At 38.8% G+C, this 13,874-nt stretch overlaps 1 protein-coding gene across 8 annotated transcripts in view; it reads right to left on the bottom strand.

Moving 5' to 3' along the window:
• The window catches only part of LOC106879415 (neuronal cell adhesion molecule), a 179,921-nt gene that overhangs the window by 124,890 nt on the left and 41,157 nt on the right, over window positions 1-13,874 (bottom strand). The window contains exon 1 of one of the 8 annotated variants that reach the window (XM_089350922.1): window positions 11,688-12,019. The exons of 6 other annotated variants lie outside the window; for them this stretch is intronic. The gene's annotated coding sequence lies outside the window, so the exon portion shown is untranslated. Of the gene's footprint in view, window positions 1-11,687; window positions 12,020-13,874 lie in introns of those variants that run through there. One more of the 8 variants, XM_089350917.1, reaches the window with a different exon arrangement.

The following is a 13,874-nucleotide window of genomic DNA, read 5'->3' as shown; positions in this document are numbered from 1 at the left end:
AGTTGATTAACCCTATAGCATTCAGATTACTCTGTTGAATGTAAAAAAAGAAAGTAAAGTAAAAGACCCACTTTGGTCATGAAGGGCCATGGGACTGCACCTAAAAAGTTCCCCTCCGAGGCACAAGTTCAGGCAAGGTTGTTTATAGAAGACCAGCAGTCGCCCATGCATACCAGCCTCCCCTCTCCATGCCACTGATGTTGTCCAAGGGAAAGGCAAAAGCCGATACAGATTGGCACCAAGGGTGTTGCAACTCATTTCTATAAATATGTGAACTGGAGCAACATGGAACAAAGTGTCTTGTTCAAGAACACAACACAGCCCAGGAATCCAACTCACTACCTCATGATTATGAGCCCAGCACTAACCACTGAGCCATGTGCCTGCACTCTGTTGAATGTAATGCTTATTTATTCACATTGTTTAAATTAATCATGCGTTATCTTGGAGTTTCAAGATTTTGATGACATGATTATCATTTTTAGAATGACATTGTAGAATAGGTGTGAAAGGCACCTATTCTGGCTGGTTTGAACATAAAAAGAATATTTGGGTCAGATATGGCCAGTTTAAGTGCTAAAGGACCAAATGTGTGAGAGAGAGAGAGAGAGAGAGAGAGAGAGAGAGAGAGAGAGAGAGAGAGAAAGAGAGAGAGAAAGAGAGAGAGAAAGAGAGAGAGAAAGAGAGAGAGAAAGAGAGAGAGAAAGAGAGAGAGAGAGAGAGAGAGAGAGAAAGAGAGAGAGAGATACTATCATTTATCCCAGATGTAGTTGAGTTATAATCTTTATCACCTCATACAGAACTGCTGCATTGAAACTCTCACTGTTTCAAACTTCCTCGCTCCAACTTACTTTCTGTTCATATTTGCTTTTATGCAATTACTGTATCTTTCTCCTTAGCCCAGTACCAAATGTCATTTATGTACAGGAATGCTTCACTCTTGAACCTGTGTTCTCAAGTATTTCCAATAAACGTTTCCAACTTTGATAAACTCTATAATTCCACTAACTTTACTTTTCTCTTATTCCCTACCCACCAAATTTTACTTAAAGATTCACACCATACATACATACATACATACATACATACACACACACACACATGTATGCAGATACACATACTATAAATGAATGAGCAAGGCTGTTTCTCTTCAAGATGAACTGGTTTGGAATGAAAACTACTGAGGTGGAATGAAGCAGATATAATCAAATAACTGTGTAATGAAAGTCCAAGTGATCAAAACTGGCTGTTGGGAATTAGAATTAAAGACACTATCTAAATAAGTGATGGTTAGAACTATGTTAAAGAAATGGCTACTGTGGTCTGGCAGTAAGAGGTAGTCTGTCCAAATAGATGAAGGCCAAAATATGAAGCCATTTAAACTGAGCAAAGATGATTAATTACTTGAAAAAATGAACAATCATTAAAGATGACCACAAGAAAAATTATTTTGCAGACAGATTGATCCAACAAATAAAATAGTAAAAGAAAATAACCCGTGCATATGAATGCTAATGAAGGTGCTGGTCATTGATTATCTGATGTCAAATAAGAGCAAGTCTCAAAAGTTTGTGAAATGATAACTTCTACTTTAAAACTTGATAAAAGCAAAGAGGAAGTTAGGGGCTCATCCTGTGGTCAAGTGACATTTACGAAAAACAACATGTGAGGGAGCCGTTACATTGTAGCTGAAACAACTAGAAATAGCAGCCATGTATCCCAAATCAGACTTTACCGTCTTAACAAAAAAAAAAAAAAAAAAAGGATATAAGTAATGCAGTCCAAAATGTCTTCGGTTAAAAGTTGACTCATTCAGAGTTCATTTGTGGCTAAACAACAAACTGAGACAATAAGTCTCTGGACCACTCAAAGTATGAGAAATAGGAGCTTCTTTATTGGTAGGAATTGTTATTTAATGTTGGTAACTGTTGTTACTGTCTGGATCCAGGTCAACCTTGATTCAGCAACCCCAATCAAAGATATCCCATTCATAACTTCAAAAAAAAAAATTTTTTTTAATTAGATTGTATTTTTTTTTTTTCAGACAAAAGACCAACATTATCTGATATAGACTTCTTTCACTATTTTTTTTTTTTTAGTCAGAAAGTAACCAGGGAGAAATTTGGCTGTTATTTTTAACTAGTCAAACAACTGTGTAGAGGTTCCTTTGCTGGCTTATGAAAACACATTGATATTGATAGAAATGGGCATATTGCCAAATATGTGTATGTATCCATAGTTGGGTAATGATCCTGAGAAGAAGTATGCAATACAACTATAGAGTGCAGTAAATTTAATTTGGCTCAGTCTGACTTGTCTGAAGAAGTGGCAGCATGATGTGTAAACTCCAGAGTAACAGGCAGCCACTAGGCTACCTTAAATTACACACACACATAAGCATCAATCATCATTTTAATGTTTACATTTTCATGTTTGCATGGGTCAGATGGAATTTGTTGAGGCAGATTTTTTAAGGCTGAATGCACTTCCTGTTACTAACTCATCTGTTTTCAAGGAAGATTGGAAATAAAGGCCCTCTACTTGTATGATGCTGACATCCATTTATAATTATCAGGTAATGTCAAGTCAACGAGACAACACACATGTACATATATAAGCATATATATGTATGATAGCCTTCTTTCTGTCTACCAAATCCAATCACAAGGTTTTGGTTGGCCTGGAGTTATAGCAGAAGATATCTGCCCAAGGTACCATACAACTGTTGGGCTGCAGACATCTTATCACACAGCCATGCTTATATATATATATATATCATCATCATCATCATCATCGTTTAACGTCCGCTTTCCATGCTAGCATGGGTTGGACGATTTGACTGAGGACTGGTGAAACCGGATGGCAACACCAGGCTCCAGTCTAATTTGGCAGAGTTTCTACAGCTGGATGCCCTTCCTAACGCCAACCACTCAGAGAGTGTAGTGGGTGCTTTTACGTGTCACCCGCACGAAAACGGCCACGCTCGAAATGGTGTCTTTTATGTGCCACCCGCACAAGCCAGTCCAGGGGCACTGGCAACGATCTCGCTCGAAAATCCTACGGGAGCCAGTCAGGCAGTACTGGCAACGGCCACGCTCAAAATGGTGCATCTCATGTGCCACCCGCACAAGAACCAGTCCAGGGGCACTGGCAACGATCTTACTTGGCTTGCCGGGTCTTCTCACGCACAGCCCATTTCCAAAGGTCTCGGTCCGTAGTCATCGCCTCGGTGAGGCCCAATGTACGAAGGTCTTGCCTCACCACCTCAGCCCAGGTCTTCCTGGGCCTACCTCTCCCACGGGTTCCCTCAACTGTTAGGGTGTGGCACTTTTTCACGCAGCTATCCTCATCCATTCTCACCACATGTCCATACCAGCGCAATCGTCTCTCTTGCACGCCACAACTGATGCTTCTAATGTTCAGCTTTTCTCTCAAGATACTTACACTCTGACGGGTATTCACATTGACATTACACATCCAACGGAGCATACTGGGTTCATTCCTTGCGAGCTTACGTATGTCCTCAGCAGTTACAGCCCATGTTTCACTGCCATGTAGCATGGCTGTTCGTACGCATGCGTCATACAGTCTGCCTTTTACTCTGAGTGAGAGTCCCTTTGTCGCCAGCAGGGGTAAGAGCTCTCTAAACTTTGCCCAGGCTATTCTTATTCTAGCAGCTACACTTTCAGCGCACCCACCCCCACTACTAACTTGGTCGCCCAGATAGCGGAAGCTACACACATATGTACATACTTACATCTACATGTATATATATATATATGCATATCAGAGTACAGGACGTTAGAACAATGAACTACAGACAACGGAACGAACACATAGGAAAACGGAAAGCCACTTGGAATATTCCTTCATCAGCTGCCTCTATTCTAATCTGACGTTTCGAAGATAATATATATATTGATAGGAAGGACAACAAAAGAAAGAAAGAGACCTCGATATTATGTAAATAGAGGAATTTATCTGTAAAAATATGTGACACTTATTCGGTAGCCATGATAAAACTCCGAGTTTCAGATGCTGGGGTGGGAGCCCACGCCAACATCTCTTCAGTTATCCGGCCATTGAAAATTCCTGTGAAAAATGGGGTCATTTTTCAAAGGATATTCAGTTACAGAAAAACATGTAACGGTAAGGACCTGGCAAGGAGACAAAGATAAGGGACGAACTGCCAAAATATCAATTTTTAAAAATGAAAAATAAGAGATTTTTGGAAGACATCAGTCACATGGCCACATAAAGTCTATATTCTTTAATAAACGACATTTTGGTATATGCTCTATTAGATAATTTTTTCCATTCTATTATTTCAAGAATGTCAGAACTCTTCAAAAGAAACCAATAAGAACTGTCATATTGGTGTCTACTGAAGAATTTTAACATCCTTAGAATAGACGGATTTATCTTAGAATACTGAAGCAAGTTGGTGTTGAGCTTCAGGTTAACTCCAGTTGAGTAAACATATGATCAAAAACAATCTAGTTGTGACCATCCTGTCCTTCAGAAATATCAAGGATTACATTGTATGATGTCCTTTCCCTTTTTAAAAAATATGGTGTGTGATTTGAGGAAGATTTGGTTATTATTTTTCATTGATCAAACAACTACACAGTTGTATAGTCTATTACACGGAAAGACAGGTAGTTCCTTGTTTCATGAATGTTGGGATTACATATGACAAATGCATAGCTCCATATTCTATCACATGGACAGGGTGCTAATTTTCTGTAGGTAAATTGTCCCAGCTAAGACAAAGTAGTAGACTTCAAGTATCAATGTTGAGTGAGGAACATGAAAAATCCTTACTGACTGAGCTGATGGCCCTAAAACAGCAAAGTTTGGTTAAAAATATTTAATTTTCTTTTATAAACCTGTTTTTGGAATGTTGCATGTTTTTTAGTTTTAGGTAAATGCTTATCAATAAGCTTTTTTCACATGACAATATAGGGAGAATTTTGTTTTGTTTTATTTATTTTTGAAGTGTACCACATGTCACTTAAAAGCTGCAGCATTTTGCCACTGACATGCATATCAAATATCTGCAATCCCTGCTCTAAAACATATCAGCTTGAAAATCTTTGAAAAGCAACTGTCTCTTCATTGCATTGTTGATTAGTTACTGCATACAGCCAAAATGCATTTCCATAGCTTTGCATCAATCTCAGCAGCTGCTCCTTGTTGTAGTACAGAGAGGGGGATGAAGGTGGCATAACAGTTCCACATACCCATTTAGTATTGGTTATAAGCCAATAGTCTATAAATATAGTGATAGGTTAGGACATGGTGACCTAGGTCATGGTAACAACAACCACTGTCAGGCTTGTCATAACACTACACCCTAACTTTTTTGCCAATGGGACAAAAAACGAATAAGATCAGTTAAATCAATTACTGTCCTATCAAGGAACAAACGAACCTCTTGCTTTTGTTGGTGAGAGGCATACAAAATAAACAATTTCAAAATAGAAGAGCTTTTTCTTCCTTACAACAATTAACAAATGACCTCTGGGACTTTCTTGACAAGTATATAATGTCATGGAATTTCTGTAGAAGAATTCAAAAGTGGTGCGTGTCCTGTTGCCATCTTTTGCCTAAGGTTAAATAGTTATATAAACTACACAAGCATTTTTCTGTGTTCATCTTATGGAGCAACTTAACTAAGGCAAAAGTGCAATAAAATAAAATACATTTTTCTAAACAAAGACAATTTCATAAGCACTCTAAATTAAAAAAGTACAGTGTGTAATTAATGTGATACAACTAGGCATGTAAATAGTATATCAAAAGAAAGTCAGAAAGTCAAGCTAGTATCCTGAGGTTAAAAATTTAAGAAAGTACATTCTGAAAATGTGTGGAGTGAATGAAATTTCCAGTTCTGGTAATTTTGTAAGCTAATGAAAGACGTGAGCTAGTGATGACAACAAGGGAGCCTTTATTCCTCTTCTGCACCCAAGGGACAGCGAGCGTAGTATGGGAGAACTGTTTGCATAAAGAAAATCAGACAGACTGACGGAGAGAAGGGAAGAGAGGGAGAAAGAAGGGTTGTTGGAGAAGGAAGTTAAAATCTAAAATACCCAGAGACAAGAATGATGAGAAAGGAGGAGGAGGGAGAGAGAAGGCAAATTTGGAAAATGAAAGTTAGTACATACTATGTATATAGATGTTTTTCCCCATCTCCCTCAGCACTATTTTCAATCCAACGATATATTGGTAAAACAAAAGTGAGTAGAAACAAGAAAGGAGAATTTGAAAGTTCAATAGTCATAACCATGCTCTCTCCTACCTCCATTTATAGACAAGGTGGAGGGAAAGGAGCAAAAGATAGGGAAAATGTATTATTCCTGAGCTGTATCTAACAAAAGCTTTGACGTTTTTCTATTGTTGAAAGTTTCTGCTCTTCTCTCCTTCACCACTCTCCATGGCTCTCACCAAACCAACAGATTCAGACAGAAGAGAAGTACAGAGAGAGTGGGGGACAGAGATTATAAGATGATAGTGTAGCAGGTCTGGAGAAGAATAAAAACCAAAATTCGAGGAAATATTGATGATTCTGCCTCCTGGAAAAACAGTTAAATAAGCTAACCTATACTTAGTTGCCTGACAATGGAAATAAAGGCCATATATCACACCCAACCCTCTCAAAAGTTTGACTCATTGACTACTGAAGTCCTAGACACGCTATGTCTGGAAAATTAAAATGATGGGATGGTCGAACTGACCTGGGACTGAATAATCCACGAACCAACCATAGACCTGGGCTAAAAATAGCAACCAAATCTCTCCACCTCATACCTAATTGTACCTTACTGCGTTTAAAACAAAAGGAAGGCTACATTGAATAGTATATGGTCATGGTCAGAACGACTTTTTTTTTATCATAAATCTTTTGGATTGGGGTTGACCTGGGACAAAACAACAGTAACAATCAATACCAACAGCAATTTGTAAAGTTTAAACGTTGAGATAAGGTACGTTTTAAAGAAACGAAATGTATGCAGGAGAAAGTTTGTTAAATGTTGTTGGCCCTAACTGAAGTTGAATGATGCTTGGGTAGGTAGGTAGGGTTAGATCTATAGGAGGGCAAAAGGTTTGAGACGGTGAGGCAAACAAACGACCATTTTGTGGGGAGGGAAGAGTAAAACGATGTAGATTTTGTTAGAAGTGTTGTTTTCTCTTTTATGCCCCACTTCTACACTTCTGCTTTAAAGGTCAAAGTCGGGAATGAAAAGAAAAAGGGTGACTTTAATTTATTCTGCCAGAGGTGAAGGAAATCGAGAACGAAGTTAAGAAAAGTGGAAGGAGACGTGGAGGGAGGAACAGCAAAAAACGAAGATGATGTAAGGACTCCATAAGTTATTATTTTTTTTTATTGAAGAATAGCAGTGGGCAAGGGAGACGTGTATGGTGGGGGAGTAAGTAATGTGACGGTTGAAAGAAAAAAGGAAAAGAACATTTACACATACACACACAAGAACAACGACTTTATTCTGTGATCAGTTATATACAGCAGAAATACGTGGGAAGTAACTATGGGGAGAAGGAGAAGAGAGAGAGGGTGGATATCGTCAGAGATATGTTGATAGGAAGATAAACAACAATACGCCATTATACTATATTCGAAAAGCCCCCTGCTCCCTTCTGCCCGCCGAACTCGACTCGATTCCCGTCGCTGCCCATTTCACTTCATTTAGGTCGTCGCGATGTCCGCAAACAAAGCAAGTAGATCAAAGTGGGAGCTTTTACGCGGTCATTTGACCTGCTAGAAATGGCAGCCAAATATCCCTTAAATCAGATGTATTGACACAAAGGTTAAGAACTGACCGCATCTCACTTCCCCCAAAGAAAAGACGAAGCGATCACGACTGGATTGCTTTTGATTAGTAGCAGTCATCGGTCATAGTTGACTTGGGGCTAAATAGCAGCAAGTAAATCACGTTACTTCCACCACCGATGAGCCGTATAAAATCGGAGACTTTATAACTTTGCAACAAATCATGTTGTGATGAACTAGATGTGAACCCTGAAGGTTACTCAATCTACTGGAAATAGCAGCCAAACCTCCCTTAAATCGAACCCTATCGAGCAGACCTATGATTAAAGGCATTTGAGCCCTTACCACCCCATTTTTCCGTATGTGCGGGCAACTTGAACCCATATTATCTCACATGTCCTTTTCTCAGAGAGATTTGGTTGCTATTTCTAGGCGATCAAGCAATCTCGTAGAGGCGACCTCGATGCAGAATCGGTAGAGCGTACGTCGAAATGCTTTGCAACATTCGGTTACAGTTCTTTACGTTCTGAGTTCAAATCTCACCGCGGACAACTTTGCCTTTCATCCCTACCGAATTAAATAAAGCCCAATCAAACAGTATGCGAATGAAATTATAAAAGTAAACAGCTTTTGTGCTATTGTTTGAAAGCATGTGAATGGCAGAGTCAGTAAAGCGTCGACTAAAATAAATGTAGTGTAGTAAACTTAGATAATTTGTTGCTCTGTGGTCTGTGGGTTCGAATCCTGCCAAAGTCCACTTTGTCTTTCATTCTTCCAGATGTCTATTAAAATAAGTAGTCATACATTATGATTAAGTCGATTATATTACCCCCAGTCCTGATCAAACAGCTTCCATGGTCGAAAGTTTAGCCGTGACCACCTTGTCTTATTTTCGAATATTTTCCTTGAATCTAGGATCCCATAACATGCTTTCATTTTTGAAAACAATATTGGTTTGAGGGAAACTTGGTCATTATTTCTTGCAGCTTTCCCATTATGGTAGTGAGCGGGTAAAATGTTATTGAATATGTTAATTTTTAAGTCGATATGGTCGATTCTGAGGCTGACTTGGCTGTTATTTCTAGCAAGACTCATTTGAAACTTTCCTGCTGCTGTTTAGAATGTGTGTGTTTTTGTGTGCGAGGGTAAAATTCGATTTTTAATACATGCAAGCGCAGTCTGGCGCCTATTTTAACAGGCGACTAGTGTTGTGGCGGCGACAGACTGACAATACGAGGTTAATGGCACATGTGCCAAGAATAGACGAAGGAGTGGCGGGAGATATGTATATATATATATATATATATATATATATATATATACACACAAGCACACAGTCTGTGTGTGTGTGTGTGAGAGAGAGAAAGAGCAAGGCAGCTGTGGTGGGAGAAAACTATATTGACCAATATGAGCTGAAATCAATCAATGACAGCAAGGAACAATCTAGAATATATATATATACACACACACATACGTTTTAACATTTTTTCTTTCTCATTTATACCCTTTTTTTATTATCATCATCATCATCATAAACACTATCGCAGAAACACCATAGGAGTGTTGAGAGACCTAATATTGAAACTAGTGTGTGGATGACCACATGTATTTGCATGTGGTGTGTGCATACTCGGTTTCCATTGATCACGCACGCACACGCATACATTACACTATGAGGTGCCTCTTACCCGGTCCATCGACCAGCTAGAGGTAACAGCCTAATCTACCTCAAACTATACTTTGGACAATAATCGTTGATACAGAAAAGAAAAAAAAAAGACTGGGTAGCCGCAGTTAGAATACCTTTGCTCAAATATAATCTACTCGATCATAGCTGACCTGAATGCTAAATAGCACGCATAGCATACATACAAAACTAGATCACATCGACACCACACTAAACATCAACCGTGTGTGTGTATGTAAGAGTGTCTATATATTACATACGTAATTGGTGCACACATTTTAAAATACTACAAGCAGATGTATACACCCTCTCTCGCTTTATACACACACAGAGACGTGCGGGTGTGTAACACACACAGAAGTATCCAGCAGATGTTATTTTAGCCCAGTGTCTGGGCCATCTTTCGTTTTGACTTGCAGAAATGTCATTGTTATTCGAGGATGACCGTCTGGGCCATCTTTCGTTTTGACTTGCAGCACAAGCATAACCAAATTATTCAAGCTATATGACCTCTCTCTTATCTCTTTCTCTTTTCTTTTTTGTAAAAAAAAATAATAATAATAACACCACGTACTCATTACACAATATTATCCAATATGTCCTTTGTTAAAACACGATTCGAGGGAAATATGGCTGTTATTTCTAGCAGATCGAGCAACCACGTAGAAGACCCCGACGATGGTTCAAAAACAGTGGTTGCCGCTTAGTGCCACCTAGCTCAACTCTAATTAAACAATATGTGATCTAAGAACACTCTAGCCATGATCATTCCATGTTTTTTTTTGTTTTTTTTTTTCAGGAATATGTAAAACTATATGCCCATCTATGTGTCCTTCACGTTTCGAGGGAGATCTGACTGTTGTTGATGAGAGAGAGCGTCCATCTAGAGGTTTCCTAAGTCGAGTAAAATGTCAAGGCTGAAAACGTATCAATGGGCAGAAATATATAATAAATATTATGTAGTCAACCAGCCGTAGACGATCAAATAAATGTATGACTGTTAGAATGTCACAATCACTGTTTTGGAGTCTACACAGCCAGAAAAAATACAATACATACCACACAACTACTACTACTACTACTACTACTACTACTACTACTACTACTACTACCACCACCACTGACAAAGCCTCTGCTTTGGTACACGACCTGCTAGAAATAGCAACCAAATCCCTCTCGAGTTAAACTAAACCACTTTAGCATCGGATAGTGAATATAGTCCTAGACAGATGTACTGAATCTGAATGAAATAGCAATTACTACTACTGCCGCAATTACTTTCAAACCAACAAACCACGAACACTACAACATTTCTCCTACCACTATCAACAACAATGCGACGATCTCCACCACAGCTGCAATCATGACCGTCACCACTGCCACCAAAACTATCAGCCAACACTACATTTCTCTATAAAGACAGTCTTTATATACAGAAATGAGGTTAGACAAACTATATCAACAACGATAACCTTTCCACCTATAAATTTAACCACTCCCTTCCACTATCAAGACCACCACCACCATCACAGTACATACCCATAGGCGACTGGAATCTAATTGAAACCATTCTATCTACATACACAACCGCCACTATCACTATTATCACAGCCGCCTTTACTTCCAGCGATGATGATAATTTATAATCAAGGTTCCACTTTCAGTCAGAATGCTCCTGGCAGAGATGGTCATAACATTTGTCTGCTAAGTCCACTTTTTTTTGGAAGGAGGGATGATCTATCGCATGTCTGTCGGCGACTTTTCTGTGTGTTGTGATGATGGTGTATAGCCCCAGATTAGTTTTTGTCGAGCGCACCTATGATAAAAGATCTTTTCAGCCGTAACCACTGCGTTTTTGAACGTTTTAATGCATTACAGAAACTACTTTTCCTAATGTGTCCTTATTTGACAGCTATTTCTTCTAGCAAGTCGAGCCATGTTGGGGAGTTTGGTGTGTGTGTGTGTGTGTGACGTTGTGTTAATTAAGTATACGTCTATGTATGTTTTCACGGAGTTTCAATAGAGTTATCAATAGAAAAGAGTGACAATTGGGTAGGTAGTCTGTCAGCTATAGTATATAAAGATATAAAGTACATGAGTATTTTCTATAACAGTATCTCACTAAAAGATATTTTATTATTGAAAACCTGGATCCAATTACTGAGAAATCAGACTTTTACAATAAGTCACCTGAAAATATTAAACTTTTACCTTTTGTTTTCGCTTTAAAGCAATTTCTCACGCTTATGACGTGATACAAACATTGTGTATGAATGATCTGGTGGATTCGCTATGTGAAGTAGTGTTTAGGGTATATATGTTAATGTATGTTAAAGTGTGTATGTGTTAGCGAAGTAGCTATCTCTGCCATATGTGTATGCGTCGGTTAGTTTGGATGTGTGCAGTGTATTTATGTACACGCCGAATAGTTCGACTGAGTCAGTGAAAGAGACTACGTGGGCGCACAACATGCTAAAAAGTAACAGCCAAATCTCCTTCAAATTGCACCTTACTGCCGTCTTTAAAAAGGAAATACATTTGATGACGTAAATCTGAATAAAGGACGGGGGTGATCGCGGATAGAATGCCTCTAATCAAAGGTCTACTCGATTAGGTTTGACCTAGGGCTAAACAACATCAATAGACATACAGTAAAGCGAGATTGGAGCAGAAGAGTTGTATAATGTAGGTAGATTATGTTGGACAGAGAGAGAGAGAGAGTGACATTGATGGGGAGGGCAGATTTGGCTACTGAAGTACGTCCAACAACCAGAGCTTTTATTAGAACCGCTACATCAACGAAGACTTGGTCTTGGGGTTCGATTGTGCCAATTTCCTGTTCAACAGAAAACTCAATTGTAGTAGCCAGATGGAAAAGACACTGCGAGTGCGAGGAGTTAGCAGTATCAACCAATCAAAATGTACCTGAATCGAGGGCAAAAAGACAATGAACACACACATACCAAGCATGTTGAGCAAAATGACATAAATACACACACATAGTTTCTTATATTTCTAGTCATATCTTCTTCAAATCACACACTATCCTCCGAAAATGGAATGGTCACGATTGAAATGCCACTGATCAAGATTGTCTTAGGACCAAAAAATAACCACCAACGAGGTAGCCGCTAGAAACCGCAGTTAAAACTCTCCCGAATTACGCCCTATCATCTTAAACATGAAGAACACATTGAATAATGTAATCCTAAATGTACTCGTGATCGGAATACGTTTGATCATAGGGTTGCTCGATCAGAATTGACCTGCGGCTAATCAACAACGTTAGTATTCATGTGATAATATAATGGGATAGGCAAGGTTGGGGGGTGGGGCATGTCGTTCATCGTAGGTAGATTCCACAAATTAGTTGTCTGTGATTAGTCAAAAAGAAAGATTCAGATAAAAAGTGACAGAGTCGAACTAAATCAGTTTACAGTATTTAATTTCATTACTTTCCGAGATCGAATCTCGGTGGCCGACTTTGCTTTCATGTCCCCTAAGGATGAAGAAATAAATATCAGGTGCGTACGTACACAATTCAACTCCAGTTTTGTGGATGAATAAGGTGTAGAGATTATTGTACCAATGTTTGAAATCGGGCTTAATCTGTTATCATGATTCCATTCGTAGTGAATTTATAGGATTTACAGTATTATTTAAAGTACCCCAGTACTTCAGAGGTACTTTATTTGATCAACACCAAGAAAGATGAAAGGCAAAGTTGACTTCGGCGGGATTTGAACTAAGAACATGAAGGGGGTTTAACTCGATACAAAAGGGTTTCCACAAGTAGCCCTCGGAGGTTTACCCCCCATCTTATCTTTGTTATATACTTACCTTTTAGACTTTTTTTCGCGTAATTCCACGCAGTATCGTCTTGTACCGCACCCAATGTTTTTTCTCAATCATAAAGGATAGTAGTCAATGAAGAAATCATCATCATTAATACAATAATTATGAACATCAAGGCGGAACCGTAAGAAGGTCGGACAAAATGATTTGCTGTATTTAGTTACTTTTTACAATCTGAGTTCACATTCTGCCGAGGCCAACTTTGCCTTTCATCCCTCTAGGGTCGATAAAATATAAAGTACCAATCTAATACCTGTAGGTTAATGGTATCGACTTACACCCTCCCCTCAAAATCATGCCTTGTGCCTAAATCAGCAAGCATCATTAAAGGCCACAGACTGACAGAAGCGTTAGAACGTCGGGGGAAAATGCTCTGCTGCATTCTTTATGTTCTGAGTTCGAATCCCGTTGAAGTCAACTTCGATTTTCATCCCTCTGGGGTCGATATTATAGAGTAACAGCCAAGTACTGAGGTCGATGGTACTAACTACTCTCCATCTACTCAAAATTGCTGGCCTTGTGCCTAAATAAATAAATAAAAAA

Source organism: Octopus bimaculoides, chromosome 4 (assembly GCF_046866305.1).
Source record: "Octopus bimaculoides isolate indiv1 chromosome 4, ASM4686630v1, whole genome shotgun sequence".
Lineage (NCBI taxonomy): Eukaryota > Metazoa > Mollusca > Cephalopoda > Octopoda > Octopodidae > Octopus > Octopus bimaculoides.
The sequence above is the reverse complement of the archived record's forward strand: the minus strand, read 5'-3'. Positions and strand labels throughout refer to the sequence as shown.